This window comes from Stegastes partitus, unplaced genomic scaffold (assembly GCF_000690725.1).
Source record: "Stegastes partitus isolate 25-593 unplaced genomic scaffold, Stegastes_partitus-1.0.2 Scaffold13, whole genome shotgun sequence".
NCBI lineage: Eukaryota > Metazoa > Chordata > Actinopteri > Pomacentridae > Stegastes > Stegastes partitus.
In genome coordinates this window covers 989734-1004476 of record NW_007577744.1, presented here as the reverse complement: position 1 = coordinate 1004476, position 14743 = coordinate 989734, and the positions used below count along the sequence as shown (strand labels likewise).

The following is a 14743-nucleotide window of genomic DNA, read 5'->3' as shown; positions in this document are numbered from 1 at the left end:
TATTTGTCAAATAAAAAATGTATTCCCTGTCCAACATGCACTGTCAGCCTGCTTCTATGATAGCAACGGCCCAGTGGACAGCTTTGTAACCGGAGGATACAGATTCCACCTGCTGTATAGCATAATGTTATAAAGTGAAATATGAAAGAGCGCAGCTCCACCATAGCGTGTCCTTGTCACGTTCTGTGCAAATGTCCTTCCCTGCGCACGTTCAAATACCTTGGTCCCCATTCTTAATACCCTTTCCCTTCACATGTCACAGAGAATGTGGCGTTCGCAGGCCCGTCTTCTTATTCCCCTCTGAATGTCAACGCCAAGGAAAATGTCACACAAAGGACTTGTTACCACACTACAATAGACTTCCCACACTGCTGGTCCCACCCCAAGGAGTACTATAGGCAGGCCTTGGGAACAAGCCATTTCACTCTGCTTCGCTTTAAGATAAAATGGGAAGAAAGGGGAACAGGACTTGCAACAATAGGTTAACAATCACTTACTGTATACATTTAGTGAAGGTAGAAAAGAAACGGGTAGACTGGGGATGAGCACAGTGCTGCAGAATAGCACTAAGTTTAGTGACTGCCTACGAATCTATGACTTTAAAGTCATACAGATCAAATTTTACCAGCATTAAAGCTTCAACTTAAGTGTAAGTCTAGAGAAAGGAAAAATATTTGAAGCACCCTGAACAACTTAAATTGGTGTTGGTGTTTATGGCTTGGTGCCTAGGAATAAGGCTAGGGCTTCAGTGGGAGATCTAGGTAAGGTTAAGGCTAAGGCAGGGATTGGAATATCAGGCATTAGTTGGTGCTTGCATGTAAGAACAGGATAAATATTGCCCTGTAAAAGCCCAAGTGCAATAAAAAAAAAAAAAAAATCTGGGCTGAGGCACAAGTACAAAGCTGTTTTCAGAGGGAATGGAGGGTTTAGGGTGGGACTTGAGTATGAATCTGTGTCTAACTAATGCTGGAGCAATCACACAGAGCAGCTCTGGCTGGCTGTACATTAAAATGACGGTGGGCATTTGAATACATCCTCCCCTGCCCAGCCAAATTAAAGTGGGAGTGTATAGAGATAAATGGAATCTATTAAGGCACTAAGGACTCATACATCATCCAGCTGATAAGGCTTCCACTGGAGCTTCTTCACCATAGTGGAGAACACAGCAGACTGAGAGGGGAGGTACAAACACAAAGGATAAAGTGCACAACTGTAAAGACGGACACAAAAAATGACATACAGTGCACGTGTATGCACAGACACATTTGCTCACTCACACAAAATCATACTATCACATACACACCAGTACACACTCCTCACTGTGCTCCCTCCTCATCCACGCTTGGTTGAAAAGCCTTCCTCTGGCAGAACTGGGCCCATGGGGATAGCAAAGTCAACCTTTTAAAACTGGAGATGTCAGTCAAGGTCTTGTTTTCTGGCGCTAGCCAAATGGGCCAGTCCCTAAGTAAGGGGGCTACTAGTAGAGGCCAGAAAACAGCAGACAGTGGACTGACTGCCCGTGGAAAACCCTAAGCACATGACTTCAATCTAGTAAAAAACATTGCCCAAGCCTGGACAGAAAATGTTTTCCAATCTCCAAGTCTCTGCTTGCGCCTTTTGTATGTTCTTTAAAAACATCCACTCAAATGTTTTTTTTTTTCCATTAAATGTAAAACCTGAACATGTTTTACATTGGTATGCTTCACTGCATATCACAGATACATTAAATCTTTAACACAGCTAAAACAAACTTTCTACAAACATTTACCAACTTGCCAGTAAAGACAGTCTCTTAAGTTTATCTTCAGGTATTTTGACATGCCACTTTTAAAACACAGTACCACTTGAGATGTATACGATGATACGGGGCTAAATGGAAGTGATAGAACAAGATTAGCAAAAAAAACAAACAGAGGGAGCATGTGTGCTTGCCTGCATGTACGTACATATAGGTGTAGAAGCCAATGAATGGTGGCTACACACAGATTAAGGCATGTGCAAAGAAAAAAGCACAGTTTGTAAAGTGGGAGAGAAGCTGGGTATAGATGGTGCTGGGTGAATTAGTGTGGAACCTAAATACTGGACTTGACAATTTAGAAAACGAGTGATTATTCTTGTGTAGACAGACCGTCTCATCAAGCAGATAGATAAAACTTTAAAAAAAAAAAAGGGGGGGGATAACAAGGCTGTTGAAAATCCAGGAGCAATTAGATTCAGCACCTCAAGATGTTTTGTTTTTGCCAGGCGAAAACAGGTTCCACCTAACTCAATTTTACTAGTTTGTAATTGAACGAAAAACTACTTTGTCTCTGCCTTTCTTTAACTAACTGCTGGGCTCAAGTTTTCTCTGTAATTTACTATTCAAAGATATTCACACAGTGTTTCATATTTGCTGAAAGGAGGAGGGAAAATAAATCAGGAACTCTCACCAAACAAAGTCTGTTTTCCTTATGATGCCTCAACCGAAGATTAAAGACCAAAGAACTCCATCTCCCAACGCTGGCTATATCAATCACTCATTCTGACAGCCCTCATTGCCGCAATGTCTACACACAGACAGTTGGCTGTGGTAACAGTTGGGGTAATAGGTTGACAAATAATGACTCCAGGAGAGAATGCTGTATGCCGTGTGGCCTCAACCACAGTAATTTTGACACCCACAGGGTCCCATGTTTTACAAGCCACAATGACAACTGTGGTTAGCTGCATGTTGAAAGCATAATCTAAGCATGTCTGTATCTTCTTCTAGGTGGGTAACACTCATAGTTGACTTACAAACAGTTGTTTCCACAAGGCCACATACCCCAAAGTGGATATAAATGTAAGCTGTCTTATCATATCACTCATCATTTTACACAATGTTACCCTGTGAGTCAGTGTTAGCCATGTATATCCAGAATGTTAAATGTGCTAATTCACTATGTAACTGCAGACAGCAGCTTTAACAAGGAAACAAGCCAGCTGTTGTGATCAGTCTTGTATCAGAGGGGGGAAAAAGGAAGAGAAACATGTGGAAATACTTGTTGAACTGAAACCAACACACAGATGCTGAGGCATTTTCCGCCTTTCTGCCGGCCTTTCTTTTAATGCTAAAGCAGCTGGATATGCAGACTAAAGTTCAGGTGGGTGTTGGACATGTGGAGCTTGTGTGTAAAAAATTATAAGAGGAGCAGAAAGGCAGAAGGCTATAAGAAGCTCAACGGATATCAAAAGTGGTATGCTAGGAGGGAATAGAAAGTAATAAGGAGATAAAGCAAGACAGATGAGAGACAGACAGGCAGATGTGCACAACAAAGAATATTTATAAATACTTTATTAATCCCCATGAGGAAATTCTCTTTTCCCTTGGCCCACTTCAGAGACAGATCGCACCAAAGGGTCAGCATCAGATCAGTGCCCCAGAAGCAAGTGGGCTTTTACTCTATTCCTAAAACATAAGCAGAAGATTAAGCTTAAATAGGAGCGATGCATCCCATCACAGGGGTTTGAACTGCAGTACTCTGCTTGAATGGCGGCCTTCACACCCACAAGATTACCTTGATGAAATGTTTATCACCAACCTAATGTTCTTCATTTATCTTGTGCATCATAACTGACTTATAAGTCTAATTCAGTTAAATTACCAAGGCTGTTTTCACACCACAATTTAGCGTTCCAGAAAAAAAAAAAAAAACATGTACAATTTTTTTTTTAACACATTTCTGTGACCGTGCCGTGTTTAAACACACTCCCTCACTGTGCTTTGGATTTAATTTGAGCGAAACTACACATCACATTTACATTCCTGTGAACCATGATAACAGAGCTGAGTCACAACTGATGATGCAGACTTGACTTCACCCCCCAACCCCACATACATTCAAACTCTGCATGAACTATGAAATCCTTCTCCCTCTTTTTTTTTTTTTTTTTTTTTTACCCCTCTCCTCTTTTTCTCCTCCTCATAAACCATTTCTTTTCTGATTTCTCTGCAGAGGGCCCGGTTGCTATAGAGACACACACAAACATCACAGATTCTGACCCCCTGGTTGGCACAATTCTGCTAAATCCAGCTTTTCACAAGCTCTATGAAATAGCCAACCCCCACGCATTTGGAGCCACTCAAACACATGCAGACACACATACACACAGACTTTTCTCTAACCCCTGTATCTTGTACCTGACCTCTCACATGGCCCTTAGCAAAGTACAGTGTTTACCGGTTTAAGCTGCTTCCTGCTACAAAGCCAGCTAATTGCCAGACTTTTTGTTGTGCATAATCTTATTTTCACCACTGACGTAGAATGTGATATGCGATGGGTGTGTGTATGAAGGAGGGAAGCGGGGCATATTAATCATGTTTATTTATCTGGACGAGGAGTTGAAATAAGCGACGAGACATCATTTAACAGCATGCTAAGCTAATCTCTGGTCGAGATAAATACTTCATTTCTCTCCTCTCCCTGTGACGCTCCCTTGCTCACGACTGCTCCGCTGACGCTACATCTAAACACCGGCAATAATAAAGACAATTATTTAGGCCTTTGATAATTATGTGTCAAAGGCAGCGAAAGCCACTAGATAATTGGGCGAAAACTGAATGGTAATCCACAATGGAGTTCCCTGTGGGGAGACAGGCAGACTCATCCCTAGAAAGAATGCAGAGTGAGAGAAAAGAGAGAACCACGCAAAGACAGAAAGATGAGAGCTCTTTAAGGGGCCTTGCTCACTGTCAGATAGTCAATGTGAAAAGCCACAATTATACATAGAGAGAGTGTGCAAAGAGAGAGCAGCAAACAAGAGAAAGGAAAACAAGGGATAGAGAGAATGACAGAAAATAAGTGAGAATGAAAAAGAGGACAAAATGTAGAGTGTTAGCGAGAGTGAGCAAAGACTGAGCAGAGGCCAAGGGGAAGGAGGAGTGTGTGTGTGTGTGTGTGTGTGTGTGTGTGTGTGTGTGTCTGAGAGAGAGAGAGAGAGAAAGAGAGAGAAGCACCCCGTGACGATGCCAGTCAGAGACAAGGCTTATAATGTGGCTGCGCCATGCACTGCCAACAGCCACAGATAATCTAGGACTACCCACTGAGCACTGAAGCACTGCTTAAATATTTGATTGATTAACTGTCCTGTTGCTGCCAGAGAGTAAGAGGAGAGCATCAGAGAAGCCAGGGCGAACACAGAAAAAACAAACAAACATGCATGTGGGTGCACACCGGAAGGTTTGAAAACACATGGCGCAGACACACTACAACACATACACCCCCGTAAATCCCTACACAACAACATTGGAAGAGGGGCACAAACACAAACACACACAAACATGTACACATTGAAAGCATGTGTAGACTCTGCAAAGACAGTGGCAAGGGCTAGGCAAAGGGAAAACAAACATTAACGCTGACCCATGCTCTCGCAGTGATTTTTCTCATATCATCACATATAATTACACATATCATATAATATATCGTATAATCACCAGTGGATTCACCACAGGGAGGATGTTTGTGTGCTGTCTCTCATATTCCCACCTACATACGATATTATGTTGCTGGCTGATCTCAGGTCAAAGAAGGGCAGACAGGAGTGAGAGAGCAGCGGGTTCAGCGACTTCACCTATCCTATCTGTGACACACACGCACAAATCACACTCATCCCACTTCATCCCTGACTGTGAAAACACAGGCAGCTGGCCCCCCACGTTCCAACACCCTCCACAGGAAGAGACAACACCAGCGCTTCCTGTGGCTTTGAAGCAGCGGTCCCAGGTCCCCAGTCGGTCCCCAGTTTCCTTTGTCTTAACCGCAGGAAGGAAGCCCTCTCTAGCACGAGGCCACAGGGCTCTGGGGAGCGACAGGGAGTGTGTTTGTGTGTGTGCAACCTTTAGTTTTGTGGGAGTGTGCAGAGGTTTTGCTCACTGAGGTCATGTGCATTTACTCGCAGGGTTTTTTCCCCTCTGACTCTCCGGCGTATGAACTCTGGTCGTGGCAGGGGTGTAGAGGTGGAGGGAGAGAGCAGGAGAAAACTGCAATAACTTCCTCCTCTCTTTCCTCTTTCCTGTTCTTGGCTGTTGGCCAAATGCATGATGGAGAGAAGATGAGGGAGAGAGAGAGGGAGAGAGAGAGAGAGAGAGAGAGAAAGGGAGGATGGTGGGTGGAGAGACAGGGTGAGAAGGGGGCATAGCTGAACTGTGTGAGTGACACCACCGGACACTGGGCAGTGAGAGGTGGTGTATGTCCGCGTACGTGTTGGGGAGGATTCTGTGTGTGTAAACATGCAAACCACACACATCAGTGCACACACACACACAGATGCACGGAGATACACACCAACATCAGTGGGGGTGGTGAGGAAAAGGAAGGCCAATAAATATTTACTGACACAGCAGAGGTGGAGAATGGTTGTCCACTGGTGGAAACAAAAGGCAGAGGATGAGGAGCGGCGTGCCAGGAAACCTGCCGGCTGCGGGCGCTGCGCCCCGCTTGTGCCCACATGGAAAACAAGAGGAAGACGGGAAGAGAGGACCGAGGAGAGAGAGAGAGAGAGAGAGGGCAGGGAGGAAGGGATGGAGGGAGGGAAGAAGGAAGGGACCAATGGTGTTTGTGGGTAAGAATACGCTCATAAATAATAGTATCCTGGAGAAAAAGAAACTGCTGTTCACCTAATAAAAAAATTGATTTAGTGTCTTCAGGACAGGGTTGAGTGAGAGTTTCAATATGTGAGAGAGTCGGTTTGTGCATGTGGATGTGTGCTATCAAGCATTTATTTTAAAAAAAACATTTTTTTCTTATATTACTTCTACATGTTGCTGTTTGTAGCTCTCTTCACAACTGTCCACATAATCAGTGATTTTCTACATACATCTTCTTTCTGCTCGTGATATAGAATTCCATAAAATAATAATGAGTCCATGAACGCTTGAATTCCTGTTGGTTTTCACTTGACTAACAACTCTTTTATTGCGGTTGCATTACAGCCAAATCATACAGACCTGATAAGCCAAGCAACTCCTCAAACATAGAGCACCACATCATAGTTGCTACAGCAGAATTTAATTAGTTCCTTATTAACATCTGCACAGTGTTAATAATATGAACTCCCAACAGTTTGATCAATTTACATTGTCACAGTGAAGACTGGTAGTCATTGCTCAGGTTGCTCCAGCTATGTCAACAATACCCCTATAATGTCCACACTTAAATGATATTGACACAATTAAGAAGCAGACAAAGTTCTGAAACATTAGCAATTTAAATGTATTCATATATTATTTAGCAATAGCAATGACAGAAATTCTTCAAATGGTAATTTCTAATTAGGCAGCGTTCCTTACCAAAGTGAAATTATGGCATGTTGGCTAATTAAAATCCAAGTTAATTAGGATGCATCTTAGTTAAGAAAACCGGCACAAGGTATGGTGGGCAATGTCTTTATCATTCCCAAATCACTGGCCGTATTAAAAGCTTTGGCCTACGGAGTGAAACGGGAAAGTAACTTTTGCGCGCTGGATACAGTCTAGGCCTCCTCAGCTCTGCTCGCATTTTCTCTCCCTCTCTCTCGCTCACTCTGAAAGTGCTTCTTTCTTGTCTTCCTCCCTGTCTCCCAACCCTCTGGCAATGCTGTAAAATAGAAACCTAACCTCAATATTTTCCCTCACGGTGCTGGGACTTGCTGGCCCATTAAATTCCCCTTCCCATGTGTCAGCTTGCACATTTCCACCATGAAATTTTCGTATAATTAAACTTTCTTAATGATTTATAAGCTATAATAATAGCCGTAAGTATTTCAGAGCAGGTTAAAGGGACAGCCTTTAAGTGTACACCGGGGGATGACCCTGTTTTAACATAGTTTCGGATGGGTGATTCTCTGCTGGAGACGAGGATGGATAGGGCAGGGGAGAATGGGATTGACGGAGGGAGGGAGTGAACGAGAGGGCCTAACAAGGGTGGGTGGAGGAGCAGGCTGAGACCTTTGTGTTGTAACTCAGGGTGATACTGACATCGAGGAAAACCAAGGGCTCCCTGAACCCTGGCAGGGAGGAGACAGCTTACCGCAGACAGACAGGGAGAGACACACATGCAGAGCAGGCGTAAGCAACAACAGAGGCCGAGAAACTGACAGAAAAAATGCGGAAACTCTGGGCGAAGACATTCCGAAAGATAGACACAGGTAGAAAGAGAGCCGGGACATCAGATGAAAACAAATCACGACGTAAACAGAATGTAGAACTACATATACACATAAAAATGCATGTTAAATAAAAGGGGGAAAAAAGGCTATGACGCACATCACAAAACCTAAATAAATTCTACAAATTCTGCTGAGACACATAGACACTAATAAACTGGCAAAGTTTACTGTGTGCATCTAAAGCAGTAAGAGTCAGTGTCTAAATGATGGGCAGAAACAGTTTGTACGCATGTTCTGGGGCACACACACACACACACACACACACACACACACAGAGAGACACACACAGACACACACACAGATGTTTGCTCTCTGATGCCTCTCTGATGGTGAGGCTGATATGATTGCCACTTAGGAAATCAGTGTGTTTTCACACCACTCTCAGCTCTGCCAAAGCTAATGTGTTAAATATCCATCGGGTACTGCTGTCCATTTCTAAGACACACAGACACACGCTGCCTTAGGGGCTGATAAACACTGATTCCTTGTACTAACTGAGCCCAAAGTTGGCATTCAAGCCAACATTTCTAAATTGGGGTGTAGTGAGAAAATTTCAACAAGCGATGATGTGGAATTTTCACTCTATTCTTCTAAATTTGTTGTGAGGAGGCTGAAGTAGAGCTAAATTTTAACAATTGAGTGACTTTTTTTCTACTTTGCTTGCTGTCAAGAAAAGCCCTTTTATTTTTTACTACTCACAGTTACATGTTACACACAAATTCACTTTATGCTGCATAAATCAGCTCATAAAGTTGCGCGAACATATTTGTTTCGGAGGCGGTTAACGGCAAAATCTACCAGATAACTCAGTGGACTGTTTTTCACCTCAGCTGTGATTGGGGGAAGGAAGAAGAGAAGGAAAGAAAAAAAATGCTGCCCTGCACATAACTGGCAAATCAGGTGTGTGTCTGTGTGTTTGTATGTGTGTCTGTCCCTTCAGGGCTGCAGGAGTTGAATTCTCAGGGGACATGTTTTGTTTCAACTTTCAGGCCCACTCAGCCCATCTCTAAAAAGCAGCACGGACAAGCGAGGAAAAAAAAAAAAAGTTGGGGGGAAAAAAAAAAGGAAAGAGGAGGAGAGGTAAAAGACAGTGCTAACGAAAGTGACAAAGAGAGTTTTCCTCCCTTCAGTTATCATCCTTTGCTCCTTCATATTTGCTCGTCTCCTGTGCCGTGGGGTAGGGAGAAAAGAGAGCGGCCCGAAAAAGAAAAAAGAAAAAAGGTTCTGTGAACCCCATGTACTCAAAGGAAGGAGAGAGCGAGGGAGGGGAAACTACAGAAGGCCAACTGAAATTAATGGTAATATATAACAATCTGAAATTAACTTCTCATTGCCACTAGCCATGATTTAAAGCAGCTTTTTAACGAGTGGAAAGATGAGTCAGAAAAGAAAGAGAAGGAGAGAGGGTTGAGGCCATATTACAAATTGGACAGACTGGGGGAAGCTACAAGTTAATTTGCCCCATCATGTAAAAACTTTGCAGTTCTCAAGGCGTACTCACTTAAATTATTATTTTTCTGCCCAAAGTAATCAAGACACAAGACTAAAAGATAAAAAAAATAATACTAATGCAGGATATAAGAAAATACAAAGCAATTCAATTAGTTGATTAAATAGGCATTTTAAAGAAAAAAATTGAATTTAAATTGTGTCATAATGTTCCGTTGGACCAGATTTAATAGCAAAAACATAGATTGTCAAAAAGGCAAAACAGAAATGAGAAGCTTCAACTTTTGGTTGTATTTCAGCCAACAACCATGAAAAAAAAGTAAGGAAATTTGTTATTAAAATTTTTGAGATTCTACACAATGATGTTCAAAAAAGATTAAATTAAAAATAATATTCATAAAAATAATACTACTAATAATTTACTAATAATAGGTGACACTCCATACTTTGAATACAACATGAGAACACTCACATGTGGAATCATTTACTTTTGTTATTCTTCGGTTATTCTTTTTCAGTGATTTAGAGTGTGGTTTATTAAATAATGTACTCAACAACCAAAGAATTATACTTTTAAGTACGTAATAAAATCACCACAACGATTCCCTTAATAAATTAAATGTAAAATTTACCAAAAAAAATAAAAAAAAATAAAAATTGAACACCAGTTGAAGTTCTTTTCAAGTGATATTGTTGATTAAAAACAAAGCCTGAGAGGAGGATGAGGCGCGCACACACACACACACACGAACACACACACAGACACACGGACACACACACACACACAAACACACATATAGAGCACACGCACGCACACACAATTCAGTATAAAGCATATTATTAATCTTATGAAAAAAGCAATTAAATCAAAGTGGTATAGAGCCTCAAGCTATGAGGACTGTCAATTCTGCTGGAAATGCCACAGAAGATTACAGTTGGGTTTGTGGATTCCATGAACCCTTTTTTGATTAGGGAGTCAATTATTTCTTATTACTGAAGATGCTATTTCGGAAAAAGACCTTGTCAGTCAATCATGCAAAAAGTCCTCGAAAAGCGTGAATAAACCGTTAAAGAGAGAGGTGGAGGCGGGGTGGGGGGTGGCACTGACCCTTTTCCCTACCCAAACTCCTACTTGTAGTGAAATTACCTTTTAACTATTACACCTCTGTCAGGTCTTTGTCAGCGTATGGTAATTAGGGCCTTCAGTGGAGCGCATTTGAAAAGAAAATATATTTATTAGTTTATCTCAGAGAAAGGCATTTACCCAGAGCTGAAGGTAAGTTTGAATGTGGTGATTATCTTGTCATTTTCAAACTGTTTTTTCTAAGAGTGTGTGCATGTGTGCGGTAGTAGGTGTTTGTGTGAGTGTGTGCCTGTCAGCGTTGAGTGAACTGTTGCAGATGACGCCAGGTAATGTGCTGCCGTGTGTGTATGAATGTGTGGATGGACAGACACATGTGCATTCATACATATATATATATATATATATAATATATATTTATACAAATGTGTGCGTGTGTGTGTGTGTGTACTTTGGCTGCATTCAGCACACTGATAGGCGAGCACAGCACATTTCTCCCGTCCTCTTTGTTCTGTGTTGGGTTTGACACCTCTAAACAATAACAGCGCTTCACTTCGCCCAGCCCCAACCCACCACCATCCACACACTGCATGGACGGGAGCTGCCAATTAGCACTATCAAACACCCCTCATCAGCTGTCTGCTTACCATATAAAACACAACAAATCAATAATTCAGAGTTTCCTTCAAAAACAATCACATTCATCAGCAGACTTAAGGAAACAAGAGGGAAGAGAGCATTTATCACTAATTGCACAGTATGGCTTGTATGTATAGAAAAGATGCGCAGAGAAAATAACTACTGGTCTGGCCACATGAAGTGGAGCGACAAGCTCTCAACCAGCAGAGTTAGAAACAAAGATCCGCGTCCTCTCTGTCTCCTCTCTAACTCTGGAACCGATTTTGGGGCCGGCTCCTCCTTGACCCGACCCGAATGCAATCGAGGTCTCTTGTCTAAATTGCAAGGCTTTTGGATAAACAGGACGGTTGCTCTCCTGCGTTACCCTTTTTCCTTAAACACAAAAACTCTCCAGTGTGAAAATGCCCCGTTCTCTCTCTTTTGTTTTTTTTTTTTTAGTTTATCTACCTTTGTCTAATGCTGTGTTTGGCGGCCAATGGGCAGCCAGATGATATGGTGCGACCCAGGGGACAGAGGCCGACATGGAGAGAGAGACACGGAGAGGGGGGGCCTGTCATGGAGAGAGGGTCTCTGAGGGCCGGAGGTGAGCAGAGGTGACTGGGAGATGACTGTCGCTCTTCTCGGTGGTCCAAGACCTTTTCATTAACCCACACCCCTGGGTTCGCCAAACAGAAACAGGGGGTGAAAGTGAGGACAGGGGGATGCGGATGGGTGCCGAGCACTAGCCCTGATGACCACTAGAGACCTGCGGCCCGGCTGCCTTCCTGCCTTCCTGTCTGTCCGAATGCAGATCTGTGTCATCCATTACAGACAAGGGACTGGTTTTTAACGAAATGCAAACACAAACAGGAGCACATGCATGAGCACACAGACAAAGACAAAACACACGCATACAAAAAATACATATGCATCGAAGCCTGCTAAGGGAAAGAGAGGGGTAACAAAGGACAGGCAGTGCCCCCTAGTGTTTTCATCAAAGAGAACTCAGACCAAATCAACTAACCATCACCCCAAGCAAAGCCACAAAAACAGATACGAAAGGAGAGCGAAGGGAGAAGAGAAGAGGTGGAGGGAGGCGAGAGGTGAAGAGGCTTTATTCATGAGAGAAATGGCTTCACATGTGGAAGGCACAGGCAGGGAGGTGGGTGAGTAAGGTGGCGGAGGCAAGACACTGGAGAAAGGAAGGACGGAGAGAGGAAGGGATAGAAATTAACAAGCGAGCATGGGTGACGGAGGGGGGTGTATTGTACATGTTAGTTGGTTGGTGGTGGGGGGTTAAAAGTTGTCTGACACCACCAAGATATTTTTAATGTTCAAGGCCGCGGGAGCGAGAAAGTGAGAGGGGGAGAAAGAGACGGAGAGAGGCAGGCAGGCCATGCATGAAAGCCAATGTCAGAAGAGTCCAGAGGAATCGTTGAGTGTGAAGCCATCTAATAGGAAAGCAGAATATATATGAGACAGGGACACACATGCCGACTGTGAATTACAAAGCCCCCCAACGTGGCCTCGTAACTGATCTGAACATGAACTACAAACTAATGGCTGACACGATGGGGTTGAAATGAAAATCTAAATTAGTGGGACTAAAGCCTTTTGGAGGAAAATGCAAACTCATGCTTTAGCAGTCGGACATACCGTAACCTGGATGACCGAGAATCTCAACAGACTTAACGTAAAAACATTTGTACTCAAATGTGTGTTAAAAAAAACAAAACAAAACTGTGCATGCGTGTCCGTTTGGTTTGTTTGCATTTATTTATTTATTTATTTTACTCGGACAGCACATCCAGCTTCAAATTCCCACCATGAAACAAGGCCTACCCTTCAGTGAGTTCCACATTCAGCTCCGAGCCGGCTAACACATCAAAGGCTGCTCCACACCAGGAGTCTCTCGCTCGCTCTCCTTCTCCCTTCCTCTCTCTACCTTCCTTTGGTCTTTCATAACCCCATCGTATTTCACAGCACATAAAGCCTTAAAATGGCACATAAAACAGTTCATCTCTTTTCACTGTCAGCTTTCCAGGCTTAAAAAATTAAATATGTTTTACTGCAGGTACATAACTAAAACACACCCCTGGAAAAAATCGCCATAAAGGATTCAAACTAGGCTTTCCATAAGTATCGGAGGCTATAGAATCGGGAATAGATCAGCTGAATAGCCAAAATGGGGTATACAAAGCTTTAAGTGCAGGAAAAAATGAAGTGACTGACAAACTTTGGGACTGCATGTTTTTCCTTTTTCCGTGATTCTCGTCATTGTGCTTTCTGTTTAAACACCGTAGATATGTGGAAAAAAAACAAGCCACACAGTCTGCAAGTGATGCACTGATTCTGAAAAATTCTTTATAAAGGGTAAAAAAAAAATAAAAAAAAATGCTGTGACCCTGGAACTGAGCAAGGCGAAAACACCACAGAATACCAACACTGCATTCACTGAACTTTAAAAGCAGCGAAAGACAGAGCGAGCGATAGAGGTGGGCGTGGATGAAGATGTAGAGTTTGAATGAAAAAAAAAAAAAAAAAAGTATAGGAGAAGACGAGAGACACAGAAGCAGCGGAGGGAGAAAGGGTTTAAACTTCAACCCTAAAGTCACTGAGTTCACTGACATTTGCACCAGGATCCGCCTAGCTCTGCCTCACAGCTTTTCAAAAATAACACTTTCTCTCCTTTCACTTCCTAAGACTTATTCTTCCTTCTACCTTTGCCACAGAATGAGACCATTCAGAGTCTTGAGGGCAGAGAAATAGAAAAAAAAAAAAACACAGAAAAGCAAACTGGATTCAAAGTGTTGAACTCGATTGATGCTCGTGTGACAATCTGCAACCCCGTGCGTTCTCAGGATTCCTCTCCCATATTGTATGCATTCTAATGGCAGAATTAACAAGGGGGGAGGATAAAAAAAAAAAAAAATGACAAGTGACAAGTGATTCATTTGAGCTGTCAACATGTCATCTTCAACACATTCAAACCTCATGTCAAGCACTTGTATTCCCTCTCTGGTGAAGGTGACCTAGGTCGTAACCAGCTGACACACACAGACACAGCAGGTGAATGCTGGAAACACCACAGTGGGAACAGCGAATGTGAGACAATGAAAGGCAAGTTTGAGCAAAAGGAATAAGGAGGGAAAACAAAACAAACAACAAAAAAAGACCTTCTCGGAAAAACACTTGGGGATACTTTTGAAACTTGCATTTTCAGGTAAGTATGAAATAAGCTTTTTGCAGCTCATTCATGTGGCATTTTAGATGATACTGAGACGACAATTTCAGTTTCACACGAAAATAAACAGCACTGCAGAGATTAATTTGTAATACTGCAAGAAAGAATTGTGAGAAGCATGAATCATTGAGAAAATGGGCGGTTTTAGGCTGAGATGTTTGTCGAAAAATAAAATTTAAAAAAAA

The 14743-nt window shown here is 42.5% G+C and overlaps 1 protein-coding gene across 1 annotated transcript in view; it reads right to left on the bottom strand.

Moving 5' to 3' along the window:
- arb2a (ARB2 cotranscriptional regulator A) overlaps positions 1–14743 on the bottom strand; it is a 172625-nt gene that overhangs the window by 62389 nt on the left and 95493 nt on the right. The window lies entirely within an intron of this gene.